The sequence below is a fragment of the Oncorhynchus mykiss genome, unplaced genomic scaffold (genome assembly GCF_013265735.2).
Source record: "Oncorhynchus mykiss isolate Arlee unplaced genomic scaffold, USDA_OmykA_1.1 un_scaffold_421, whole genome shotgun sequence".
Lineage (NCBI taxonomy): Eukaryota > Metazoa > Chordata > Actinopteri > Salmoniformes > Salmonidae > Oncorhynchus > Oncorhynchus mykiss.
The window spans coordinates 52,465-78,741 of record NW_023493868.1 but is presented as its reverse complement, the minus strand read 5'-3'; the positions used below and the strand labels follow the sequence as shown (position 1 = coordinate 78,741).

The window sequence follows — 26,277 nt, the reverse complement described above, 5'->3', positions numbered from 1 at the left end:
TATTCACATACCGGTGCGTCAATCGGATCAAATGAAATGAGATCCAATTGATTTTGATGTCTACTTTTTAATTGTTAAAATCTACATTTAGCTCTTTCTTCATTTGTTTCTTGCTGTTACAGCTAATGAAGATTGAATCTGAAAGACTCAGGAGATGAATTACAGAGTATTTGAACTGAAACCTGGTCAACTGCTTGGAAGATAGCTATGCTCACAAGTATACCACCAACACTCACGTGATCCACTGTGGCCTGGCAACATCGACCTGTCAATGCATATTCTCACCGTCATTGCTGGCGACTGCAAAACAATGTCTTGAAATAAATGGCTCGTTGGTCTAGGGGTATGATTCTCGCTTTGGGTGCGAGAGTCCCGGGTTCAAATCCCGGACGAGCCCTTTTGAAGAGCCTTTAACAATGTGAGACAGGCGGATCTTGGGCAACTGGTTGGAGGGGCGACTGCTACCACTGGAGCGCAGGACCAGGTGGACAAGTGATTAAGGCAATGGACTGCTAATCCATTGTGCTCTGCACTAGTGGGTTCAGCATCGCACAACATGTATTAATTTCTTCCTTGGTTAAAAAACCTGTCCTTTTACCGGGACATAGGTTACCTTCAGACGAGTCCCTTGACACTTGTGGGGGTCGTAGAGCAAAACTGAGAACAGCATTGTGTTTGTGAGAGTCTCCCCTTTCCAAAGAATGGGCAAACTATTTTGTAGGTCAAACCGTTCTGAAGCTATAGACATTTGTATGAGAAGACAGATTTTAGGGATGTGTCATGTTTTGACAAACATTGCTCTCGCTCTGCCACATTTCACCAAAAATGCAGAGGTGTAACATCAGCAGTTATGGTAGGACTGAGAAGCATCCAGTGCAAAATGTGTGACATTTCTAATTTAAAACTGAGAGATTCCAATGTTTTTTTGTTTTTTTATTCACATACCGGTGCGTCAATCGGATCAAATGAAATGAGATCCAATTGATTTTGATGTCTACTTTTTAATTGTTAAAATCTACATTTAGCTCTTTCTTCATTTGTTTCTTGCTGTTACAGCTAATGAAGATTGAATCTGAAAGACTCAGGAGATGAATTACAGAGTATTTGAACTGAAACCTGGTCAACTGCTTGGAAGATAGCTATGCTCACAAGTATACCACCAACACTCACGTGATCCACTGTGGCCTGGCAACATCGACCTGTCAATGCATATTCTCACCGTCATTGCTGGCGACTGCAAAACAATGTCTTGAAATAAATGGCTCGTTGGTCTAGGGGTATGATTCTCGCTTTGGGTGCGAGAGGTCCCGGGTTCAAATCCCGGACGAGCCCTTTTGAAGAGCCTTTAACAATGTGAGACAGGCGGATCTTGGGCAACTGGTTGGAGGGGCGACTGCTACCACTGGAGCGCAGGACCAGGTGGACAAGTGATTAAGGCAATGGACTGCTAATCCATTGTGCTCTGCACTAGTGGGTTCAGCATCGCACAACATGTATTAATTTCTTCCTTGGTTAAAAAACCTGTCCTTTTACCGGGACATAGGTTACCTTCAGACGAGTCCTTGACACTTGTGGGGGTCGTAGAGCAAAAACTGAGAACAGCATTGGTTTGTGAGAGTCTCCCCTTTCCAAAGAATGGGCAAACTATTTTGTAGGTCAAACCGTTTCTGAAGCTATAGACATTTGTATGAGAATACAGATTTTAGGGATGTGTCATGTTTTGACAAACATTGCTCTCGCTCTGCCACATTTCACCAAAAATGCAGAGGTGTAACATCAGCAGTTATGGTAGGACTGAGAAGCATCCAGTGCAAAATGTGTGACATTTCTAATTTAAAACTGAGAGATTCCAATGTTTTTTTGTTTTTTTTATTCACATACCGGTGCGTCAATCGGATCAAATGAAATGAGATCCAATTGATTTTGATGTCTACTTTTTAATTGTTAAAATCTACATTTAGCTCTTTCTTCATTTGTTTCTTGCTGTTACAGCTAATGAAGATTGAATCTGAAAGACTCAGGAGATGAATTACAGAGTATTTGAACTGAAACCTGGTCAACTGCTTGGAAGATAGCTACTGCTCACAAGTATACCACCAACACTCACGTGATCCACTGTGGCCTGGCAACATCGACCTGTCAATGCATATTCTCACCGTCATTGCTGGCGACTGCAAAACAATGTCTTGAAATAAATGGCTCGTTGGTCTAGGGGTATGATTCTCGCTTTGGGTGCGAGAGGTCCCGGGTTTCAAATCCCGGACGAGCCCTTTTGAAGAGCCTTTAACAATGTGAGACAGGCGGATCTTGGGCAACTGGTTGGAGGGGCGACTGCTACCACTGGAGCGCAGACCAGGTGGACAAGTGATTAAGGCAATGGACTGCTAATCCATTGTGCTCTGCACTAGTGGGTTCAGCATCGCACAACATGTATTAATTCTTCTTGGTTAAAAAACCTGTCCTTTTACCGGGACATAGGTTACCTTCAGACGAGTCCTTGACCTTGTGGGGGTCGTAGAGCAAAACTGAGAACAGCATTGTGTTTGTGAGAGTCTCCCCTTTCCAAAGAATGGGCAAACTATTTTGTAGGTCAAAACCGTTCTGAAGCTATAGACATTTGTATGAGAAAGACAGATTTTAGGGATGTGTCATGTTTGACAAACATTGCTCTCGCTCTGCCACATTTCACCAAAAATGCAGAGGTGTAACATCAGCAGTTATGGTAGGACTGAGAAGCATCCAGTGCAAAATGTGTGACATTTCTAATTTAAAACTGAGAGATTCCAATGTTTTTTTTGTTTTTTATTCACATACCGGTGCGTCAATCGGATCAAATGAAATGAGATCCAATTGATTTTGATGTCTACTTTTTAATTGTTAAAATCTACATTTAGCTCTTTCTTCATTTGTTTCTTGCTGTTACAGCTAATGAAGATGGAATCTGAAAGACTCAGGAGATGAATTACAGAGTATTTGAACTGAAACCTGGTCAACTGCTTGGAAGATAGCTATGCTCACAAGTATACCACCAACACTCACGTGATCCACTGTGGCCTGGCAACATCGACCCTGTCAATGCATATTCTCACCGTCATTGCTGGCGACTGCAAAACAATGTCTTGAAATAAATGGCTCGTTGGTCTAGGGGTATGATTCTCGCTTTGGGTGCGAGAGGTCCCGGGTTCAAATCCCGGACGAGCCCTTTGAAGAGCCTTTAACAATGTGAGACAGGCGGATCTTGGGCAACTGGTTGGAGGGGCGACTGCTACCACTGGAGCGCAGGACCAGGTGGACAAGTGATTAAGGCAATGGACTGCTAATCCATTGTGCTCTGCACTAGTGGGTTCAGCATCGCACAACATGTATTAATTTCTTCCTTGGTTAAAAAACCTGTCCTTTTACCGGGACATAGGTTACCTTCAGACGAGTCCCTTGACACTTGTGGGGGTCGTAGAGCAAACTGAGAACAGCATTGTGTTTGTGAGAGTCTCCCCTTTCCAAAGAATGGGCAAACTATTTTGTAGGTCAAACCGTTCTGAAGCTATAGACATTTGTATGAGAAGACAGATTTTAGGGATGTGTCATGTTTTGACAAACATTGCTCTCGCTCTGCCACATTTCACCAAAAATGCAGAGGTGTAACATCAGCAGTTATGGTAGGACTGAGAAGCATCCAGTGCAAAATGTGTGAACATTTCTAATTTAAAACTGAGAGATTCCAATGTTTTTTTTGTTTTTTTTATTCACATACCGGTGCGTCAATCGGATCAAATGAAATGAGATCCAATTGATTTTGATGTCTACTTTTTAATTGTTAAAATCTACATTTAGCTCTTTCTTCATTTGTTTCTTGCTGTTACAGCTAATGAAGATTGAATCTGAAAGACTCAGGAGATGAATTACAGAGTATTTGAACTGAAACCTGGTCAACTGCTTGGAAGATAGCTATGCTCACAAGTATACCACCAACACTCACGTGATCCACTGTGGCCTGGCAACATCGACCTGTCAATGCATATTCTCACCGTCATTGCTGGCGACTGCAAAACAATGTCTTGAAATAAATGGCTCGTTGGTCTAGGGGTATGATTCTCGCTTTGGGTGCGAGAGGTCCCGGGTTCAAATCCCGGACGAGCCCTTTTGAAGAGCCTTTAACAATGTGAGACAGGCGGATCTTGGGCAACTGGTTGGAGGGGCGACTGCTACCACTGGAGCGCAGGACCAGGTGGACAAGTGATTAAGGCAATGGACTGCTAATCCATTGTGCTCTGCACTAGTGGGTTCAGCATCGCACAACATGTATTAATTTCTTCCTTGGTTAAAAAACCTGTCCTTTTACCGGGACATAGGTTACCTTCAGACGAGTCCCTTGACACTTGTGGGGGTCGTAGAGCAAAACTGAGAACAGCATTGTGTTTGTGAGAGTCTCCCCTTTCCAAAGAATGGGCAAACTATTTGTAGGTCAAACCGTTCTGAAGCTATAGACATTTGTATGAGAAGACAGATTTTAGGGATGTGTCATGTTTTGACAAACATTGCTCTCGCTCTGCCACATTTCACCAAAAATGCAGAGGTGTAACATCAGCAGTTATGGTAGGACTGAGAAGCATCCAGTGCAAAATGTGTGACATTTCTAATTTAAAACTGAGAGATTCCAATGTTTTTTGTTTTTTTTATTCACATACCGGTGCGTCAATCGGATCAAATGAAATGAGATCCAATTGATTTTGATGTCTACTTTTTAATTGTTAAAATCTACATTTAGCTCTTTCTTCATTTGTTTCTTGCTGTTACAGCTAATGAAGATTGAATCTGAAAGACTCAGGAGATGAATTACAGAGTATTTGAACTGAAACCTGGTCAACTGCTTGGAAGATAGCTATGCTCACAAGTATACCACCAACACTCACGTGATCCACTGTGGCCTGGCAACATCGACCTGTCAATGCATATTCTCACCGTCATTGCTGGCGACTGCAAAACAATGTCTTGAAATAAATGGCTCGTTGGTCTAGGGGTATGATTCTCGCTTTGGGTGCGAGAGGTCCCGGGTTCAAATCCCGGACGAGCCCTTTTGAAGAGCCTTTAACAATGTGAGACAGGCGGATCTTGGGCAACTGGTTGGAGGGGCGACTGCTACCACTGGAGCGCAGGACCAGGTGGACAAGTGATTAAGGCTAATGGACTGCTAATCCATTGTGCTCTGCACTAGTGGGTTCAGCATCGCACAACATGTATTAATTTCTTCCTTGGTTTAAAAAAACCTGTCCTTTTACCGGGACATAGGTTACCTTCAGACGAGTCCCTTGACACTTGTGGGGGTCGTAGAGCAAAACTGAGAACAGCATTGTGTTTGTGAGAGTCTCCCCTTTCCAAAGAATGGGCAAACTATTTTGTAGGTCAAACCGTTCTGAAGCTATAGACATTTGTATGAGAAGACAGATTTTAGGGATGTGTCATGTTTTGACAAACATTGCTCTCGCTCTGCCACATTTCACCAAAAATGCAGAGGTGTAACATCAGCAGTTATGGTAGGACTGAGAAGCATCCAGTGCAAAATGTGTGACATTTCTAATTTAAAACTGAGAGATTCCAATGTTTTTTGTTTTTTTTATTCACATACCGGTGCGTCAATCGGATCAAATGAAATGAGATCCAATTGATTTTGATGTCTACTTTTTAATTGTTAAAATCTACATTTAGCTCTTTCTTCATTTGTTTCTTGCTGTTACAGCTAATGAAGATTGAATCTGAAAGACTCAGCAGATGAATTACAGAGTATTTGAACTGAAACCTGGTCAACTGCTTGGAAGATAGCTATGCTCACAAGTATACCACCAACACTCACGTGATCCACTGTGGCCTGGCAACATCGACCTGTCAATGCATATTCTCACCGTCATTGCTGGCGACTGCAAAACAATGTCTTGAAATAAATGGCTCGTTGGTCTAGGGGTATGATTCTCGCTTTGGGTGCGAGAGGTCCCGGGTTCAAATCCCGGACGAGCCCTTTTGAAGAGCCTTTAACAATGTGAGACAGGCGGATCTTGGGCAACTGGTTGGAGGGCGACTTGCTACCACTGGAGCGCAGGACCAGGTGGACAAGTGATTAAGGCAATGGACTGCTAATCCATTGTGCTCTGCACTAGTGGGTTCAGCATCGCACAACATGTATTAATTTCTTCCTTGGTTAAAAAACCTGTCCTTTTACCGGGACATAGGTTACCTTCAGACGAGTCCCTTGACACTTGTGGGGGTCGTAGAGCAAAACTGAGAACAGCATTGTGTTTGTGAGAGTCTCCCCTTTCCAAAGAATGGGCAAACTATTTTGTAGGTCAAACCGTTCTGAAGCTATAGACATTTGTATGAGAAGACAGATTTTAGGGATGTGTCATGTTTTGACAAACATTGCTCTCCGCTCTGCCACATTTCACCAAAAATGCAGAGGTGTAACATCAGCAGTTATGGTAGGACTGAGAAGCATCCAGTGCAAAATGTGTGACATTTCTAATTTAAAACTGAGAGATTCCAATGTTTTTTTAGTTTTTTTATTCACATACCGGTGCGTCAATCGGATCAAATGAAATGAGATCCAATTGATTTTGATGTCTACTTTTTAATTGTTAAAATCTACATTTAGCTCTTTCTTCATTTGTTTCTTGCTGTTACAGCTAATGAAGATTGAATCTGAAAGACTCAGCAGATGAATTACAGAGTATTTGAACTGAAACCTGGTCAACTGCTTGGAAGATAGCTATGCTCACAAGTATACCACCAACACTCACGTGATCCACTGTGGCCTGGCAACATCGACCTGTCAATGCATATTCTCACCGTCATTGCTGGCGACTGCAAAACAATGTCTTGAAATAAATGGCTCGTTGGTCTAGGGGTATGATTCTCGCTTTGGGTGCGAGAGGTCCCCGGGTTCAAATCCCGGACGAGCCCTTTGAAGAGCCTTTAACAATGTGAGACAGGCGGATCTTGGGCAACTGGTTGGAGGGGCGACTGCTACCACTGGAGCGCAGGACCAGGTGGACAAGTGATTAAGGTCAATGGACTGCTAATCCATTGTGCTCTGCACTAGTGGGTTCAGCATCGCACAACATGTATTAATTTCTTCCTTGGTTAAAAAACCTGTCCTTTTACCGGGACATAGGTTACCTTCAGACGAGTCCTTGACACTTGTGGGGGTCGTAGAGCAAAACTGAGAACAGCATTGTGTTTGTGAGAGTCTCCCCTTTCCAAAGAATGGGCAAACTATTTTGTAGGTCAAACCGTTCTGAAGCTATAGACATTTGTATGAGAATACAGATTTTAGGGATGTGTCATGTTTTGACAAACATTGCTCTCGCTCTGCCACATTTCACCAAAAATGCAGAGGTGTAACATCAGCAGTTATGGTAGGACTGAGAAGCATCCAGTGCAAAATGTGTGACATTTCTAATTTAAAACTGAGAGATTCCAATGTTTTTTAGTTTTTTTATTCACATACCGGTGCGTCAATCGGATCAAATGAAATGAGATCCAATTGATTTTGATGTCTACTTTTTAATTGTTAAATCTACATTTAGCTCTTTCTTCATTTGTTTCTTGCTGTTACAGCTAATGAAGATTGAATCTGAAAGACTCAGGCAGATGAATTACAGAGTATTTGAACTGAAACCTGGTCAACTGCTTGGAAGATAGCTATGCTCACAAGTATACCACCAACACTCACGTGATCCACTGTGGCCTGGCAACATCGACCTGTCAATGCATATTCTCACCGTCATTGCTGGGCGACTGCAAAACAATGTCTTGAAATAAATGGCTCGTTGGTCTAGGGGTATGATTCTCGCTTTGGGTGCGAGAGGTCCCGGGTTCAAATCCCGGACGAGCCCTTTTGAAGAGCCTTTAACAATGTGAGACAGGCGGATCTTGGGCAACTGTTGGAGGGGCGACTGCTACCACTGGAGCGCAGGACCAGGTGGACAAGTGATTAAGGCAATGGACTGCTAATCCATTGTGCTCTGCACTAGTGGGTTCAGCATCGCACAACATGTATTAATTTCTTCCTTGGTTAAAAAACCTGTCCTTTTACCGGGACATAGGTTACCTTCAGACGAGTCCCTTGACACTTGTGGGGTCGTAGAGCAAAACTGAGAACAGCATTGTGTTTGTGAGAGTCTCCCCCTTTCCAAAGAATGGGCAAACTATTTTGTAGGTCAAACCGTTCTGAAGCTATAGACATTTGTATGAGAAGACAGATTTTAGGGATGTGTCATGTTTTGACAAACATTGCTCTCGCTCTGCCACATTTCACCAAAATGCAGAGGTGTAACATCAGCAGTTATGGTAGGACTGAGAAGCATCCAGTGCAAAATGTGTGACATTTCTAATTTAAAACTGAGAGATTCCAATGTTTTTTTGTTTTTTTATTCACATACCGGTGCGTCAATCGGATCAAATGAAATGAGATCCAATTGATTTTGATGTCTACTTTTTAATTGTTAAAATCTACATTTAGCTCTTTCTTCATTTGTTTCTTGCTGTTACAGCTAATGAAGATTGAATCTGAAAGACTCAGGAGATGAATTACAGAGTATTTGAACTGAAACCTGGTCAACTGCTTGGAAGATAGCTATGCTCACAAGTATACACCAACACTCACGTGATCCACTGTGGCCTGGCAACATCGACCTGTCAATGCATATTCTCACCGTCATTGCTGGCGACTGCAAAACAATGTCTTGAAATAAATGGCTCGTTGGTCTAGGGGTATGATTCTCGCTTTGGTGCGAGAGGTCCCGGGTTCAAATCCCGGACGAGCCCTTTTGAAGAGCCTTTAACAATGTGAGACAGGCGGATCTTGGGCAACTGGTTGGAGGGCGACTGCTACCACTGGAGCGCAGGACCAGGTGGACAAGTGATTAAGGTCAATGGACTGCTAATCCATTGTGCTCTGCACTAGTGGGTTCAGCATCGCACAACATGTATTAATTTCTTCCTTGGTTAAAAAACCTGTCCTTTTACCGGGACATAGGTTACCTTCAGACGAGTCCCTTGACACTTGTGGGGGTCGTAGAGCAAAACTGAGAACAGCATTGTGTTTGTGAGAGTCTCCCCTTTCCAAAGAATGGGCAAACTATTTTGTAGGTCAAACCGTTCTGAAGCTATAGACATTTGTATGAGAAGACAGATTTTAGGGATGTGTCATGTTTTGGACAAACATTGCTCTCGCTCTGCCACATTTCACCAAAAATGCAGAGGTGTAACATCAGCAGTTATGGTAGGACTGAGAAGCATCCAGTGCAAAATGTGTGACATTTCTAATTTAAAACTGAGAGATTCCAATGTTTTTTTGTTTTTTATTCACATACCGGTGCGTCAATCGGATCAAATGAAATGAGATCCAATTGATTTTGATGTCTACTTTTTAATTGTTTAAAATCTACATTTAGCTCTTTCTTCATTTGTTTCTTGCTGTTACAGCTAATGAAGATTGAATCTGAAAGACTCAGGAGATGAATTACAGAGTATTTGAACTGAAACCTGGTCAACTGCTTGGAAGATAGCTATGCTCACAAGTATACCACCAACACTCACGTGATCCACTGTGGCCTGGCAACATCGACCTGTCAATGCATATTCTCACCGTCATTGCTGGCGACTGCAAAACAATGTCTTGAAATAAATGGCTCGTTGGTCTAGGGGTATGATTCTCGCTTTGGGTGCGAGAGGTCCCGGGTTCAAATCCCGGACGAGCCCTTTTGAAGAGCCTTTAACAATACAGGGCGGATCTTGGGCAACTGGTTGGAGGGGCGACTGCTACCACTGGAGCGCAGGACCAGGTGGACAAGTGATTAAGGTAATGGACACTGCTAATCCATTGTGCTCTGCACTAGTGGGTTCAGCATCGACAACATGTATTAAATTCTTCCTTGGTTAAAAAACCGTCCTTTTACCGGGACATAGGTTCACCTGTCAGGACGAAGTCCCACTGACACTTGTGGGGGTCGTAGTAGAGCAAAACTGAGAACAGCATGTGTTTGTGAGAGTCTCCCCTTTCCAAAGATCATGGGCAAACTATTTTGTAGGTCAAACCGTTCTGAAGCTATAGACATTTGTATGAGAATACAGATTTTAGGGACTGTGTCATGTTCTGACAAACATTGCTCTCGCTCTGCCACATTTCACCAAAAATGCAGAGTGTAACATCAGCAGTTATGGTAGGACTGAGAAGCATCCAGTGCAAAATGTGTGACATTTTCTAATTTAAACTGAGAGATTTCCAATGTTTTTTTGTTTTTTTATTCACATACCGGTGGCGTCAATCGGATCAAATGAAATGAGATCCAATGATTTTGATGTCTACTTTTTTAATTGTTAAAATCTACATTTAGCTCTTTCTTCATTTGTTTCTTGCTGTTACAGCTAATGAAGATTGAATCTGAAAGACTCAGGCAGATGAATTACAGAGTATTTGAACTGAAACCTGGTCAACTGCTTGGAAGATAGCTATGCCACAAGTATACCACCAACACTCACGTGATCCCACTGTGGCCTGGCAACATCGACCTGTCAATGCATATTCTCACCGTCATTGCTGGCGACTGCAAAACAATGTCTTGAAATAAATGGCTCGTTGGTCTAGGGGTATGATTCTCGCTTTGGGTGGCGAGAGGTCCCGGGTTCAAATCCCGGACGATCCTTTTGAGAGCTCTTTAAACAATTCGAGACAGGCGGATCTGTGGGCAACTGGTTGGGAGGGCGACTGCTACCCACTGGAGCGCAGGACCAGGTGGACAAGTGATTAAGGCAATGGAATGCTAATCCATTGTGCTCTGCACTAGTGGGTTCAGCATCGCACAACATGTATTAATTTCTTCCTTGGTTAAAAAACCTGTCCTTTTACCGGGACATAGGTTACCTTCAGACAAGTCCCTTGACACTTGTGGGGGTCGTAGAGCAAAACTGAGAACAGTATTGTGTTTGTGAGAGTCTCCCCTTTCCAAAGAATGGGCAAACTATTTTGTAGGTCAAAACCGTTCTGAAGCTATAGACATTTGTATGAGAAGACAGATTTTAGGGATGTGTCATGTTTTGACAAACATTGCTCTCGCTCTGCCACATTTCACCAAAAATGCAGAGGTGTAACATCAGCAGTTATGGTAGGACTGAGAAGCATCCAGTGCAAAATGTGTGACATTTCTAATTTAAAACTGAGAGATTCCAATGTTTTTTTTGTTTTTTTTATTCACATACCGGTGCGTCAATCGGATCAAATGAAATGAGATCCAATTGATTTTGATGTCTACTTTTAATTGTTAAAATCTACATTTAGCTCTTTCTCATTTGTTTCTTGCTGTTACAGCTAATGAAGATTGAATCTGAAAGACTCAGGAGATGAATTACAGAGTATTTGAACTGAAACCTGGTCAACTGCTTGGAAGATAGCTATGCTCACAAGTATACCACCAACACTCACGTGATCCACTGTGGCCTGGCAACATCGACCCTGTCAATGCATATTCTCACCGTCATTGCTGGCGACTGCAAAACAATGTCTTGAAATAAATGGCTCGTTGGTCTAGGGTATGATTCTCTGCTTTGGGTGTGAGAGGTCCCGGGTTCAAATCCCGGACGAGCCCTTTTGAAGAGCCTTTAACAATGTGAGACAGGCGGATCTTGGGCAACTGGTTGGAGGGGCGACTGCTACCACTGGAGCGCAGGACCAGGTGGACAAGTGATTAAGGCAATGGAATGCTAATCCATTGTGCTCTGCACTAGTGGGTTCAGCATCGCACAACATGTATTAATTTCTTCCTTGGTTAAAAAACCTGTCCTTTTTACCGGGACATAGGTTACCTTCAGACGAGTCCCTTGACACTTGTGGGGGTCGTAGAGCAAAACTGAGAACAGCATTGTGTTTGTGAGAGTCTCCCCTTTCCAAGAATGGGCAAACTATTTTGTAGGTCAAACCGTTTCTGAAGCTATAGACATTTGTATGAGAAGACAGATTTTAGGGATGTGTCATGTTTTGACAAACATTGCTCTCGCTCTGCCACATTTCACCAAAATGCAGAGGTGTAACATCAGCAGTTATGGTAGGACTGAGAAGCATCCAGTGCAAAATGTGTGACATTTCTAATTTAAAACTGAGAGATTCCAATGTTTTTTTTTTTTTTTATTCACATACCGGTGCGTCAATCGGATCAAATGAAATGAGATCCAATTGATTTTGATGTCTACTTTTTAATTGTTAAAATCTACATTTAGCTCTTTCTTCATTTGTTTCTTGCTGTTACAGCTAATGAAGATTGAATCTGAAAGACTCAGGAGATGAATTACAGAGTATTTGAACCTGAAACCTGTCAACTGCTTGGAAGATAGCTACGCTCACAAGTATACCACCAACACTCACGTGATCCACTGTGGCCTGGCAACATCGACCTGTCAATGCATATTCTCACCGTCATTGCTGGCGACTGCAAAACAATGTCTTGAAATAAATGGCTCGTTGGTCTAGGGGTATGATTCTCGCTTTGGGTGCGAGAGGTCCCGGGTTCAAATCCCGGACGAGCCCTTTTGAAGAGCCTTTAACAATGTGAGACAGGCGGATCTTGGGCAACTGGTTGGAGGGGCGACTGCTACCACTGGAGTGGCAGGACCAGGTGGGACAAGTGATTAAGGCAATGGACTGCTAATCCATTGTGCTCTGCACTAGTGGGTTCAGCATCGCACAACATGTATAATTTCTTCCTTGGTTTAAAAAACCTGTCCTTTTACCGGGACATAGGTTACCTTCAGACGAGTCCCTTGACACTTGTGGGGGTCGTAGAGCAAAACTGAGAACAGCATTGTGTTTGTGAGAGTCTCCCCTTTCCAAAGAATGGGCAAACTATTTTGTAGGTCAAACCGTTCTGAAGCTATAGACATTTGTATGAGAAGACAGATTTTAGGGACTGTGTCATGTTTTGACAAACATTGCTCTCGCTCTGCCACATTTCACCAAAATGCAGAGGTGTAACATCAGCAGTTATGGTAGGACTGAGAAGCATCAGTGCAAAATGTGTGACATTTCTAATTTAAAACTGAGAGATTCCAATGTTTTTTTGTTTTTTTATTCACATACCGGTGCGTCAATCGGATCAAATGAAATGAGATCCAATTGATTTTGATGTCTACTTTTTAATTGTTAAAATCTACATTTAGCTCTTTCTTCATTTGTTTCTTGCTGTTACAGCTAATGAAGATTGAATCTGAAAGACTCAGGAGATGAATTACAGAGTATTTGAACTGAAACCTGGTCAACTGCTTGGAAGATAGCTATGCTCACAAGTATATCACCAACACTCACGTGATCCACTGTGGCCTGGCAACATCGACCTGTCAATGCATATTCTCACCGTCATTGCTGGCGACTGCAAAACAATGTCTTGAAATAAATGGCTCGTTGGTCTAGGGGTATGATTCTTGCTTTGGGTGCGAGAGGTCCCGGGTTCAAATCCCGGACGAGCCCTTTTGAAGAGCCTTTAACAATGTAAACAATGGAGACAGGCGGATCTTGGGCAACTGGTTGGAGGGGCGACTGCTACCACTGGAGCGCAGGACCAGGTGGACAAGTGATTAAGGTAATGGACTGCTAATCCATTGTGCTCTGCACTAGTGGGTTCAGCATCGCACAACATGTATTAATTTCTTCCTTGGTTAAAAAACCTGTCCTTTTACCGGGACATAGGTTACCTTCAGACGAGTCCCTTGACACTTGTGGGGGTCGTAGAGCAAAACTGAGAACAGCATTGTGTTTGTGAGAGTCTCCCCTTTCCAAAGAATGGGCAAACTATTTTGTAGGTCAAACCGTTCTGAAGCTATAGACATTTTGTATGAGAAGACAGATTTTTAGGGATGTGTCATGTTTTGACAAACATTGCTCTCGCTCTGCCACATTTCACCAAAAATGCAGAGGTGTAACATCAGCATTTATGGTAGGACTGAGAAGCATCCAGTGCAAAATGTGTGACATTTCTAATTTAAAACTTGAGAGATTCCAATGTTTTTTGTTTTTTTTATTCACATACCGGTGCGTCAATCGGACTCAAATGAAATGAGATCCAATTGATTTTGATGTCTACTTTTTAATTGTTAAAATCTACATTTATCTCTTTCTTCATTTGTTTCTTGCTGTTACAGCTAATGAAGATTGAATCTGAAAGACTCAGGAGATGAATTACAGAGTATTTGAACTGAAACCTGGTCAACTGCTTGGAAGATAGCTATGCTCACAAGTTATACCACCAACACTCACGTGATCCACTGTGGGCCTGGCAACATCGACCTGTCAATGCATATTCTCACCGTCATTGCTGGCGACGCAAAACATGTCTTGAAATAAATGGCTCGTTGGTCTAGGGGTATGATTTCTTGCTTTGGGTTGGAGAAGGTCCCGGGTTCAAATCCGGACGAGCCCTTTTGAGAGCCTTTAACAATGTGAGACAGGCGGATCTTGGCAACTGGTGGAGGGGCGACTGCTACACTGGAGCGCAGGACCAGGTTGACAAGTGATTAAGGCAATGGAATGCTAATCCATTGTGCTCTGCACTAGTGGGTTCAGCATCGCACAACATGTATTAATTTCTTCCTTGGTTAAAAAAACCTGTCCTTTACCGGGACAATAGGTACCTTCAGACGAGTCCTTGACACTTGTGGGGGTCGTAGAGCAAACTGCGAACAGCATTGGGTTTGTGAGAGTCTCCCCTTTCCAAAGAATGGGCAAACTATTTTGTAGGTTCAAACCGTTCTGAAGCTATAGACATTTGTATGAGAAGACAGATTTTAGGGATGTGTCATGTTTTGACAAACATTGCTCTCGCTCTGCCACATTCACAAAAATGCAGAGGTGTAACATCAGCAGTTATGGTAGGACTGAGAAGCATCCAGTGCAAAATGTGTGACATTTCTAATTTAAAACTGAGAGATTTCCAATGTTTTTTTGTTTTTTTATTCACATACCGGTGCGTCAATCGGATCAAATGAAATGAGATCCAATTGATTTTGATGTCTACTTTTTAATGTTAAAATCTACATTTAGCTCTTTCTTCATTTGTTTCTTGCTGTTACAGCTAATGAAGATTGAATCTGAAAGACTCAGGAGATGAATTACAGAGTATTTGAACTGAAACCTGGTCAACTGCTTGGAAGATAGCTATGCTCACAAGTATACCACCAACACTCACGTGATCCACTGTGGGCCTGGCAACATCGACCTGTCAATGCATATTATCACCGTCATTGCTGGCGACTGCAAAACAATGTCTTGAAATAAATGGCTCGTTGGTCTAGGGGTATGATTCTCGCTTTGGGTGCGAGAGGTCCCGGGTTCAAATCCCGGACGATCCCTTTTGAAGAGCCTTTAACAATGTGAGACAGGCGGATCTTGGGCAACTGGTTGGAGGGGCGACTGCTACCACTGGAGCGCAGGACCAGGTGGACAAGTGATTAAGGCAATGGAATGCTAATCCATTGTGCTCTGCACTAGTGGGTTCAGCATCGCACAAACATGTATTAATTTCTTCCTTGGTTAAAAAACCTGTCCTTTTACCGGGACATAGGTTACCTTCAGACAAGTCCCTTGGACCACTTGTGGGGTCGTAGAGCAAAACTGAGAACAGTATTGTGTTTGTGAGAGTCTCCCCTTTCCAAAGAATGGGCAAACTATTTTGTAGGTCAAACCGTTCTGAAGCTATAGACATTTGTATGAGAAGACAGATTTTAGGGATGTGTCATGTTTTGACAAACATTGCTCTCGCTCTGCCACATTTCACCAAAAATGCAGAGGGTGTAACATCAGCAGTTATGGTAGGATCTGAGAAGCATCCAGTGCAAAATGTGTGACATTTCTAATTTAAAACTGAGAGATTCCAATGTTTTTTTGTTTTTTTATTCACATACCGGTGCGTCAATCGGATCAAATGAATGAGATCCAATTGATTTGATGTCTACTTTTTAATTGTTAAAATCTACATTTAGCTCTTTCTTCATTTGTTTCTTGCTGTTACAGCTAATGAAGATTGAATCTGAAAGACTCAGGAGATGAATTACAGAGTATTTGAACTGAAACCTGGTCAACTGCTTGGAAGATAGCTATGCTCACAAGTATACCACCAACACTCACGTGATCCACTGTGGCCTGGCAACATCGACCTGTCAATGCATATCTCACCGTCATTGCTGGCGACTGCAAAACAATGTCTTGAAATAAATGGCTCGTTGGTCTAGGGGTTATGATTCTCGCTTTGGGGTGCGAGAGGTCCCGGGTTCAAATCCCGGACGAGCCCTTTTGAAGAGCCTTTAACAATTTGAGACAGGCGGATCTTGGGCAACTGGTTTGGAGTGGCGACTGCTACCACTGGAGCGCAGGACCAGGTGGACAAGTGATTAAGGCAATGGACTGCTAATTCATTGTGCTCTGCACTAGTGGGTTCAGCATCGCACAACATGTATTAATTTCTTCCTTGGTTAAAAAACCTGTCCTTTTACCGGGACATAGGTTACCTTCAGACAAGTCCCTTGACACTTGTGGGGGTCGTAGAGCAAAACTGAGAACAGTATTGTGTTTGTGAGAGTCTCCCCTTTCCAAAGAATGGGCAAACTATTTTGTAGGTCAAAACGTTCTGAAGCTATAGACATTTGTATGAGAAGACAGATTTAGGGATGTGTCATGTTTTGACAAATATTGCTCTCGCTCTGCCACATTTCACCAAAAATGCAGAGGTGTAACATCAGCAGTTATGGTAGGACTGAGAAGCATCCAGTGCAAAATGTGTGACATTTCTAATTTAAAACTGAGAGATTCCAATGTTTTTTTTGTTTTTTTATTCACATACCGGTGCGTCAATCGGATCAAATGAAATGAGATCCAATTGATTTTGATGTCTACTTTTTAATTGTTTAAAATCTACATTTAGCTCTTTCTTCATTTGTTTCTTGCTGTTACAGCTAATGAAGATTGAATCTGAAAGGACTCAGGAGATGAATTACAGAGTATTTGAACTGAAACCTGGTCAACTGCTTGGAAGATAGCTATGCTCACAAGTATACCACCAACACTCACGTGATCCACTGTGGCCTGGCAACATCGACCTGTCAATGCATATTCTCACCGTCATTGCTGGCGACTGCAAAACAATGTCTTGAAATAAATGGCTCGTTGGTCTAGGGGTATGATTCTCGCTTTGGGTGCGAGAGTTCCCGGGTTCAAATCCCGGACGAGCCCTTTTGAAGAGCCTTTAACAATTTGAGACAGGCGGATCTTGGGCAACTGGTTGGAGGGGCGACTGCTACCACTGGAGCGCAGGACCAGGTGGACAAGTGATTAAGGCAATGGACTGCTAATCCATTGTGCTCTGCACTAGTGGGTTCAGCATCGCACAACATGTATTAATTTCTTCCTTGGTTAAAAACCTGTCCTTTTACCGGGACATAGGTTACCTTCAGACAAGTCCCTTGACACTTGTGGGGGTCGTAGAGCAAAACTGAGAACAGCATTGTGTTTGTGAGAGTCTCCCCTTTCCAAAGAATGGGCAAACTATTTTGTAGGTCAAACCGTTCTGAAGCTATAGACATTTGTATGAGAAGACAGATTTTAGGGATGTGTCATGTTTTGACAAACATTGCTCTCGCTCTGCCACATTTCACCAAAATGCAGAGGTGTAACATCAGCAGTTATGGTAGGACTGAGAAGCATCCAGTGCAAAATGTGTGACATTTCTAATTTAAAACTGAGAGATTCCAATGTTTTTTTGTTTTTTTATTCACATACCGGTGCGTCAATCGGATCAAATGAAATGAGATCCAATTGATTTTGATGTCTACTTTTTAATTGTTAAATCTACATTTAGCTCTTTCTTCATTTGTTTCTTGCTGTTACAGCTAATGAAGATTGAATCTGAAAGACTCAGGAGATGAATTACAGAGTATTTGAACTGAAACCTGGTCAACTGCTTGGAAGATAGCTATGCTCACAAGTATACCACCAACACTCACGTGATCCACTGTGGCCTGGCAACATCGACCTGTCAATGCATATTCTCACCGTCATGCTGGCGACTGCAAAACAATGTCTTGAAATAAATGGCTCGTTGGTCTAGGGGTATGATTCTCGCTTTGGGTGCGAGAGGTTCCCTGGGTTCAAATCCCGGACGAGCCCCTTTTGAAGAGCCTTTAACAATTGAGACAGGCGGATCTTGGGCAACTGGTTGGAGGGGCGACTGCTACCACTGGAGCGCAGGACCAGGTGGACAAGTGATTAAGGCAATGGACTGCTAATCCATTGTGCTCTGCACTAGTGGGTTCAGCATCGCACAACATGTATTAATTTCTTCCTTGGTTAAAAACCTGTCCTTTTACCGGGACATAGGTTACCTTCAGACGAAGTCCCTTGACACTTGTGGGGGTCGTAGAGCAAAACTGAGAACAGCTATTGTGTTTGTGAGAGTCTCCCCTTTCCAAAGAATGGGCAAACTATTTTGTAGGTCAAACCGTTCTGAAGCTATAGACATTTGTATGAGAAGACAGATTTTAGGGATGTGTCATGTTTTGACAAACATTGCTCTCGCTCTGCCACATTTCACCAAAAATGCAGAGGTGTAACATCAGCAGTTATGGTAGGACTGAGAAGCATCCAGTGCAAAATGTGTGACATTTCTAATTTAAAACTGAGAGATTCCAATGTTTTTTAGTTTTTTTATTCACATACCGGTGCGTCAATCGGATCAAATGAAATGAGATCCAATTGATTTTGATGTCTACTTTTTAATTGTTAAAATCTACATTTAGCTCTTTCTTCATTTGTTTCTTGCTGTTACAGCTAATGAAGATTGAATCTGAAAGACTCAGGAGATGAATTACAGAGTATTTGAACTGAAACCTGGTCAACTGCTTGGAAGATAGCTATGCTCACAAGTATACCACCAACACTCACGTGATCCACTGTGGCCTGGCAACATCGACCTGTCAATGCATATTCTCACCGTCATTGCTGGCGACTGCAAAACAATGTCTTGAAATAAATGGCTCGTTGGTCTAGGGGTATGATTCTCGCTTTGGGTGCGAGAGGTCCCGGGTTCAAATCCCGGACGAGCCCTTTTGAAGAGCCTTTAACAATGTGAGACAGGCGGATCTTGGGCAACTGGTTGGAGGGGCGACTGCTACCACTGGAGCGCAGGACCAGGTGGACAAGTGATTAAGGCAATGGACTGCTAATCCATTGTGCTCTGCACTAGTGGGTTCAGCATCGCACAACATGTATTAATTTCTTCCTTGGTTAAAAAACCTGTCCTTTTACCGGGACATAGGTTACCTTCAGACGAGTCCCTTGACACTTGTGGGGGTCGTAGAGCAAAACTGAGAACAGCATTGTGTTTGTGAGAGTCTCCCCTTTCCAAGAATGGGCAAACTATTTTGTAGGTCAAACCGTTCTGAAGCTATAGACATTTGTATGAGAAGACAGATTTTAGGGATGTGTCATGTTTTGACAAACATTGCTCTCGCTCTGCCACATTTCACCAAAAATGCAGAGGTGTAACATCAGCAGTTATGGTAGGACTGAGAAGCATCCAGTGCAAAATGTGTGACATTTCTAATTTAAAACTGAGAGATTCCAATGTTTTTTTAGTTTTTTTATTCACATACCGGTGCGTCAATCGGATCAAATGAAATGAGATCCAATTGATTTTGATGTCTACTTTTTAATTGTTAAAATCTACATTTAGCTCTTTCTTCATTTGTTTCTTGCTGTTACAGCTAATGAAGATTGAATCTGAAAGACTCAGGAGATGAATTACAGAGTATTTGAACTGAAACCTGGTCAACTGCTTGGAAGATAGCTATGCTCACAAGTATACCACCAACACTCACGTGATCCACTGTGGCCTGGCAACATCGACCTGTCAATGCATATTCTCACCGTCATTGCTGGCGACTGCAAAACAATGTCTTGAAATAAATGGCTCGTTGGTCTAGGGGTATGATTCTCGCTTTGGGTGCGAGAGGTCCCGGGTTCAAATCCCGGACGAGCCCTTTTGAAGAGCCTTTAACAATTTGAGACAGGCGGATCTTGGGCAACTGGTTGGAGGGGCGACTGCTACCACTGGAGCGCAGGACCAGGTGGACAAGTGATTAAGGCAATGGACTGCTAATCCATTGTGCTCTGCACTAGTGGGTTCAGCATCGCACAACATGTATTAATTTCTTCCTTGGTTAAAAAACCTGTCCTTTTACCGGGACATAGGTTACCTTCAGACGAGTCCCTTGACACTTGTGGGGTCGTAGAGCAAAACTGAGAACAGCATTGTGTTTGTGAGAGTCTCCCCTTTCCAAAGAATGGGCAAACTATTTTGTAGGTCAAACCGTTCTGAAGCTATAGACATTTGTATGAGAAGACAGATTTTAGGGATGTGTCATGTTTTGACAAACATTGCTCTCGCTCTGCCACATTTCACCAAAAATGCAGAGGTGTAACATCAGCAGTTATGGTAGGACTGAGAAGCATCCAGTGCAAAATGTGTGACATTTCTAATTTAAAACTGAGAGATTCCAATGTTTTTTTTGTTTTTTTATTCACATACCGGTGCGTCAATCGGATCAAATGAAATGAGATCCAATTGATTTTGATGTCTACTTTTTAATTGTTAAATCTACATTTAGCTCTTTCTTCATTTGTTTCTTGCTGTTACAGCTAATGAAGATTGAATCTGAAAGACTCAGCAGATGAATTACAGAGTATTTGAACTGAAACCTGGTCAACTGCTTGGAAGATAGCTATGCTCACAAGTATACCACCAACACTCACGTGATCCACTGTGGCCTGGCAACATCGACCTGTCAATGCATATTCTCACCGTCATTGCTGGCGACTGCAAAACAATGTCTTGAAATAAATGGCTCGTTGGTCTAGGGGTATGATTCTCGCTTTGGGTGCGAGAGGTCCCGGGTTCAAATCCCGGACGAGCCCTTTTGAAGAGCCTTTAACAATTGAGACAGGCGGATCTTGGGCAACTGGTTGGAGGGGCGACTGCTACCACTGGAGCGCAGGACCAGGTGGACAAGTGATTAAGGCAATGGACTGCTAATCCATTGTGCTCTGCACTAGTGGGTTCAGCATCGCACAACATGTATTAATTTCTTCCTTGGTTAAAAACCTGTCCTTTTACCGGGACATAGGTTACCTTCAGACGAGTCCCTTGACACTTGTGGGGGTCGTAGAGCAAAACTGAGAACAGCATTGTGTTTGTGAGAGTCTCCCCTTTCCAAAGAATGGGCAAACTATTTTGTAGGTCAAACCGTTCTGAAGCTATAGACATTTGTATGAGAAGACAGATTTTAGGGATGTGTCATGTTTTGACAAACATTGCTCTCGCTCTGCCACATTTCACCAAAAATGCAGAGGTGTAACATCAGCAGTTATGGTAGGACTGAGAAGCATCCAGTGCAAAATGTGTGACATTTCTAATTTAAAACTGAGAGATTCCAATGTTTTTTTGTTTTTTTATTCACATACCGGTGCGTCAATCGGATCAAATGAAATGAGATCCAATTGATTTTGATGTCTACTTTTTAATTGTTAAAATCTACATTTAGCTCTTTCTTCATTTGTTTCTTGCTGTTACAGCTAATGAAGATTGAATCTGAAAGACTCAGGCAGATGAATTACAGAGTATTTGAACTGAAACCTGGTCAACTGCTTGGAAGATAGCTATGCTCACAAGTATACCACCAACACTCACGTGATCCACTGTGGCCTGGCAACATCGACCTGTCAATGCATATTCTCACCGTCATTGCTGGCGACTGCAAAACAATGTCTTGAAATAAATGGCTCGTTGGTCTAGGGGTATGATTCTCGCTTTGGGTGCGAGAGGTCCCGGGTTCAAATCCCGGACGAGCCCTTTTGAAGAGCCTTTAACAATAACAGGCGGATCTTGGGCAACTGGTTGGAGGGGCGACTGCTACCACTGGAGCGCAGGACCAGGTGGACAAGTGATTAAGGCAATGGACTGCTAATCCATTGTGCTCTGCACTAGTGGGTTCAGCATCGCACAACATGTATTAATTTCTTCCTTGGTTAAAAAAACCTGTCCTTTTACCGGGACATAGGTTACCTTCAGACGAGTCCCTTGACACTTGTGGGGGTCGTAGAGCAAAACTGAGAACAGCATTGTGTTTGTGAGAGTCTCCCCTTTCCAAAGAATGGGCAAACTATTTTGTAGGTCAAACCGTTCTGAAGCTATAGACATTTGTATGAGAAGACAGATTTTAGGGATGTGTCATGTTTTGACAAACATTGCTCTCGCTCTGCCACATTTCACCAAAAATGCAGAGGTGTAACATCAGCAGTTATGGTAGGACTGAGAAGCATCCAGTGCAAAATGTGTGACATTTCTAATTTAAAACTGAGAGATTCCAATGTTTTTTTTGTTTTTTTATTCACATACCGGTGCGTCAATCGGATCAAATGAAATGAGATCCAATTGATTTTGATGTCTACTTTTTAATTGTTAAATCTACATTTAGCTCTTTCTTCATTTGTTTCTTGCTGTTACAGCTAATGAAGATTGAATCTGAAAGACTCAGGAGATGAATTACAGAGTATTTGAACTGAAACCTGGTCAACTGCTTGGAAGATAGCTATGCTCACAAGTATACCACCAACACTCACGTGATCCACTGTGGCCTGGCAACATCGACCTGTCAATGCATATTCTCACCGTCATTGCTGGCGACTGCAAAACAATGTCTTGAAATAAATGGCTCGTTGGTCTAGGGGTATGATTCTCGCTTTGGGTGCGAGAGGTCCCGGGTTCAAATCCCGGACGAGCCCTTTTGAAGAGCCTTTAACAATTACAGGCGGATCTTGGGCAACTGGTTGGAGGGGCGACTGCTACCACTGGAGCGCAGGACCAGGTGGACAAGTGATTAAGGCAATGGACTGCTAATCCATTGTGCTCTGCACTAGTGGGTTCAGCATCGCACAACATGTATTAATTTCTTCCTTGGTTAAAAAACCTGTCCTTTTACCGGGACATAGGTTACCTTCAGACGAGTCCCTTGACACTTGTGGGGGTCGTAGAGCAAAACTGAGAACAGCATTGTGTTTGTGAGAGTCTCCCCTTTCCAAAGAATGGGCAAACTATTTTGTAGGTCAAACCGTTCTGAAGCTATAGACATTTGTATGAGAAGACAGATTTTAGGGATGTGTCATGTTTTGACAAACATTGCTCTCGCTCTGCCACATTTCACCAAAAATGCAGAGGTGTAACATCAGCAGTTATGGTAGGACTGAGAAGCATCCAGTGCAAAATGTGTGACATTTCTAATTTAAAACTGAGAGATTCCAATGTTTTTTTGTTTTTTTATTCACATACCGGTGCGTCAATCGGATCAAATGAAATGAGATCCAATTGATTTTGATGTCTACTTTTAATTGTTAAAATCTACATTTAGCTCTTTCTTCATTTGTTTCTTGCTGTTACAGCTAATGAAGATTGAATCTGAAAGACTCAGGCAGATGAATTACAGAGTATTTGAACTGAAACCTGGTCAACTGCTTGGAAGATAGCTATGCTCACAAGTATACCACCAACACTCACGTGATCCACTGTGGCCTGGCAACATCGACCTGTCAATGCATATTCTCACCGTCATTGCTGGCGACTGCAAAACAATGTCTTGAAATAAATGGCTCGTTGGTCTAGGGGTATGATTCTCGCTTTGGGTGCGAGAGGTCCCGGGTTCAAATCCCGGACGAGCCCTTTTGAAGAGCCTTTAACAATGTGAGACAGGCGGATCTTGGGCAACTGGTTGGAGGGGCGACTGCTACCACTGGAGCGCAGGACCAGGTGGACAAGTGATTAAGGCAATGGACTGCTAATCCATTGTGCTCTGCACTAGTGGGTTCAGCATCGCACAACATGTATTAATTTCTTCCTTGGTTAAAAAACCTGTCCTTTTACCGGGACATAGGTTACCTTCAGACGAGTCCCTTGACACTTGTGGGGGTCGTAGAGCAAAACTGAGAACAGCATTGTGTTTGTGAGAGTCTCCCCTTTCCAAAGAATGGGCAAACTATTTTGTAGGTCAAACCGTTCTGAAGCTATAGACATTTGTATGAGAAGACAGATTTTAGGGATGTGTCATGTTTTGACAAACATTGCTCTCGCTCTGCCACATTTCACCAAAAATGCAGAGGTGTAACATCAGCAGTTATGGTAGGACTGAGAAGCATCCAGTGCAAAATGTGTGACATTTCTAATTTAAAACTGAGAGATTCCAATGTTTTTTTGTTTTTTTATTCACATACCGGTGCGTCAATCGGATCAAATGAAATGAGATCCAATTGATTTTGATGTCTACTTTTTAATTGTTAAATCTACATTTAGCTCTTTCTTCATTTGTTTCTTGCTGTTACAGCTAATGAAGATTGAATCTGAAAGACTCAGGAGATGAATTACAGAGTATTTGAACTGAAACCTGGTCAACTGCTTGGAAGATAGCTATGCTCACAAGTATACCACCAACACTCACGTGATCCACTGTGGCCTGGCAACATCGACCTGTCAATGCATATTCTCACCGTCATTGCTGGCGACTGCAAAACAATGTCTTGAAATAAATGGCTCGTTGGTCTAGGGGTATGATTCTCGCTTTGGGTGCGAGAGGTCCCGGGTTCAAATCCCGGACGAGCCCTTTTGAAGAGCCTTTAACAATGTGAGACAGGCGGATCTTGGGCAACTGGTTGGAGGGGCGACTGCTACCACTGGAGCGCAGGACCAGGTGGACAAGTGATTAAGGCAATGGACTGCTAATCCATTGTGCTCTGCACTAGTGGGTTCAGCATCGCACAACATGTATTAATTTCTTCCTTGGTTAAAAAACCTGTCCTTTTACCGGGACATAGGTTACCTTCAGACGAGTCCCTTGACACTTGTGGGGGTCGTAGAGCAAAACTGAGAACAGCATTGTGTTTGTGAGAGTCTCCCCTTTCCAAAGAATGGGCAAACTATTTTGTAGGTCAAACCGTTCTGAAGCTATAGACATTTGTATGAGAAGACAGATTTTAGGGATGTGTCATGTTTTGACAAACATTGCTCTCGCTCTGCCACATTTCACCAAAAATGCAGAGGTGTAACATCAGCAGTTATGGTAGGACTGAGAAGCATCCAGTGCAAAATGTGTGACATTTCTAATTTAAAACTGAGAGATTCCAATGTTTTTTTGTTTTTTTATTCACATACCGGTGCGTCAATCGGATCAAATGAAATGAGATCCAATTGATTTTGATGTCTACTTTTTAATTGTTAAAATCTACATTTAGCTCTTTCTTCATTTGTTTCTTGCTGTTACAGCTAATGAAGATTGAATCTGAAAGACTCAGGAGATGAATTACAGAGTATTTGAACTGAAACCTGGTCAACTGCTTGGAAGATAGCTATGCTCACAAGTATACCACCAACACTCACGTGATCCACTGTGGCCTGGCAACATCGACCTGTCAATGCATATTCTCACCGTCATTGCTGGCGACTGCAAAACAATGTCTTGAAATAAATGGCTCGTTGGTCTAGGGGTATGATTCTCGCTTTGGGTGCGAGAGGTCCCGGGTTCAAATCCCGGACGAGCCCTTTTGAAGAGCCTTTAACAATTGAGACAGGCGGATCTTGGGCAACTGGTTGGAGGGGCGACTGCTACCACTGGAGCGCAGGACCAGGTGGACAAGTGATTAAGGCAATGGACTGCTAATCCATTGTGCTCTGCACTAGTGGGTTCAGCATCGCACAACATGTATTAATTTCTTCCTTGGTTAAAAAACCTGTCCTTTTACCGGGACATAGGTTACCTTCAGACGAGTCCCTTGACACTTGTGGGGGTCGTAGAGCAAAACTGAGAACAGCATTGTGTTTGTGAGAGTCTCCCCTTTCCAAAGAATGGGCAAACTATTTTGTAGGTCAAACCGTTCTGAAGCTATAGACATTTGTATGAGAAGACAGATTTTAGGGATGTGTCATGTTTTGACAAACATTGCTCTCGCTCTGCCACATTTCACCAAAATGCAGAGGTGTAACATCAGCAGTTATGGTAGGACTGAGAAGCATCCAGTGCAAAATGTGTGACATTTCTAATTTAAAACTGAGAGATTCCAATGTTTTTTTGTTTTTTTATTCACATACCGGTGCGTCAATCGGATCAAATGAAATGAGATCCAATTGATTTTGATGTCTACTTTTTAATTGTTAAAAT

At 42.7% G+C, this 26,277-nt stretch overlaps 24 non-coding genes across 24 annotated transcripts; all 24 read left to right on the top strand.

Annotated features, from left to right (window-relative positions):
• The first annotated feature begins 326 nt into the window (after positions 1-326).
• trnap-ugg lies at positions 327-397 on the top strand. Its single transcript has one exon. It is a non-coding gene; the product is annotated as a tRNA-Pro (tRNA).
• Positions 398-1,260: 863 nt separating this feature from the next.
• On the top strand, positions 1,261-1,332 carry trnap-ugg. Its single transcript has one exon. It is a non-coding gene; the product is annotated as a tRNA-Pro (tRNA).
• Positions 1,333-2,197: 865 nt separating this feature from the next.
• trnap-ugg lies at positions 2,198-2,270 on the top strand. Its single transcript has one exon. It is a non-coding gene; the product is annotated as a tRNA-Pro (tRNA).
• Positions 2,271-3,130: 860 nt separating this feature from the next.
• Positions 3,131-3,202, top strand: trnap-ugg. The gene has a single exon. It is a non-coding gene; the product is annotated as a tRNA-Pro (tRNA).
• An 864-nt stretch (positions 3,203-4,066) lies between these two features.
• On the top strand, positions 4,067-4,138 carry trnap-ugg. The gene has a single exon. It is a non-coding gene; the product is annotated as a tRNA-Pro (tRNA).
• An 862-nt stretch (positions 4,139-5,000) lies between these two features.
• trnap-ugg lies at positions 5,001-5,072 on the top strand. Its single transcript has one exon. It is a non-coding gene; the product is annotated as a tRNA-Pro (tRNA).
• An 866-nt stretch (positions 5,073-5,938) lies between these two features.
• On the top strand, positions 5,939-6,010 carry trnap-ugg. Its single transcript has one exon. It is a non-coding gene; the product is annotated as a tRNA-Pro (tRNA).
• An 865-nt stretch (positions 6,011-6,875) lies between these two features.
• On the top strand, positions 6,876-6,948 carry trnap-ugg. The gene has a single exon. It is a non-coding gene; the product is annotated as a tRNA-Pro (tRNA).
• Positions 6,949-7,811: 863 nt separating this feature from the next.
• On the top strand, positions 7,812-7,883 carry trnap-ugg. The gene has a single exon. It is a non-coding gene; the product is annotated as a tRNA-Pro (tRNA).
• Positions 7,884-9,678: 1,795 nt separating this feature from the next.
• On the top strand, positions 9,679-9,750 carry trnap-ugg. Its single transcript has one exon. It is a non-coding gene; the product is annotated as a tRNA-Pro (tRNA).
• A 2,746-nt stretch (positions 9,751-12,496) lies between these two features.
• trnap-ugg lies at positions 12,497-12,568 on the top strand. The gene has a single exon. It is a non-coding gene; the product is annotated as a tRNA-Pro (tRNA).
• An 864-nt stretch (positions 12,569-13,432) lies between these two features.
• Positions 13,433-13,504, top strand: trnap-ugg. The gene has a single exon. It is a non-coding gene; the product is annotated as a tRNA-Pro (tRNA).
• A 1,805-nt stretch (positions 13,505-15,309) lies between these two features.
• On the top strand, positions 15,310-15,381 carry trnap-ugg. The gene has a single exon. It is a non-coding gene; the product is annotated as a tRNA-Pro (tRNA).
• Positions 15,382-16,245: 864 nt separating this feature from the next.
• trnap-ugg lies at positions 16,246-16,319 on the top strand. Its single transcript has one exon. It is a non-coding gene; the product is annotated as a tRNA-Pro (tRNA).
• An 866-nt stretch (positions 16,320-17,185) lies between these two features.
• On the top strand, positions 17,186-17,257 carry trnap-ugg. The gene has a single exon. It is a non-coding gene; the product is annotated as a tRNA-Pro (tRNA).
• An 859-nt stretch (positions 17,258-18,116) lies between these two features.
• trnap-ugg lies at positions 18,117-18,190 on the top strand. The gene has a single exon. It is a non-coding gene; the product is annotated as a tRNA-Pro (tRNA).
• Positions 18,191-19,054: 864 nt separating this feature from the next.
• trnap-ugg lies at positions 19,055-19,126 on the top strand. The gene has a single exon. It is a non-coding gene; the product is annotated as a tRNA-Pro (tRNA).
• Positions 19,127-19,989: 863 nt separating this feature from the next.
• Positions 19,990-20,061, top strand: trnap-ugg. The gene has a single exon. It is a non-coding gene; the product is annotated as a tRNA-Pro (tRNA).
• An 862-nt stretch (positions 20,062-20,923) lies between these two features.
• On the top strand, positions 20,924-20,995 carry trnap-ugg. The gene has a single exon. It is a non-coding gene; the product is annotated as a tRNA-Pro (tRNA).
• An 862-nt stretch (positions 20,996-21,857) lies between these two features.
• On the top strand, positions 21,858-21,929 carry trnap-ugg. The gene has a single exon. It is a non-coding gene; the product is annotated as a tRNA-Pro (tRNA).
• An 860-nt stretch (positions 21,930-22,789) lies between these two features.
• trnap-ugg lies at positions 22,790-22,861 on the top strand. Its single transcript has one exon. It is a non-coding gene; the product is annotated as a tRNA-Pro (tRNA).
• Positions 22,862-23,720: 859 nt separating this feature from the next.
• Positions 23,721-23,792, top strand: trnap-ugg. The gene has a single exon. It is a non-coding gene; the product is annotated as a tRNA-Pro (tRNA).
• An 862-nt stretch (positions 23,793-24,654) lies between these two features.
• Positions 24,655-24,726, top strand: trnap-ugg. Its single transcript has one exon. It is a non-coding gene; the product is annotated as a tRNA-Pro (tRNA).
• An 863-nt stretch (positions 24,727-25,589) lies between these two features.
• Positions 25,590-25,661, top strand: trnap-ugg. The gene has a single exon. It is a non-coding gene; the product is annotated as a tRNA-Pro (tRNA).
• Positions 25,662-26,277: the final 616 nt, after the last annotated feature.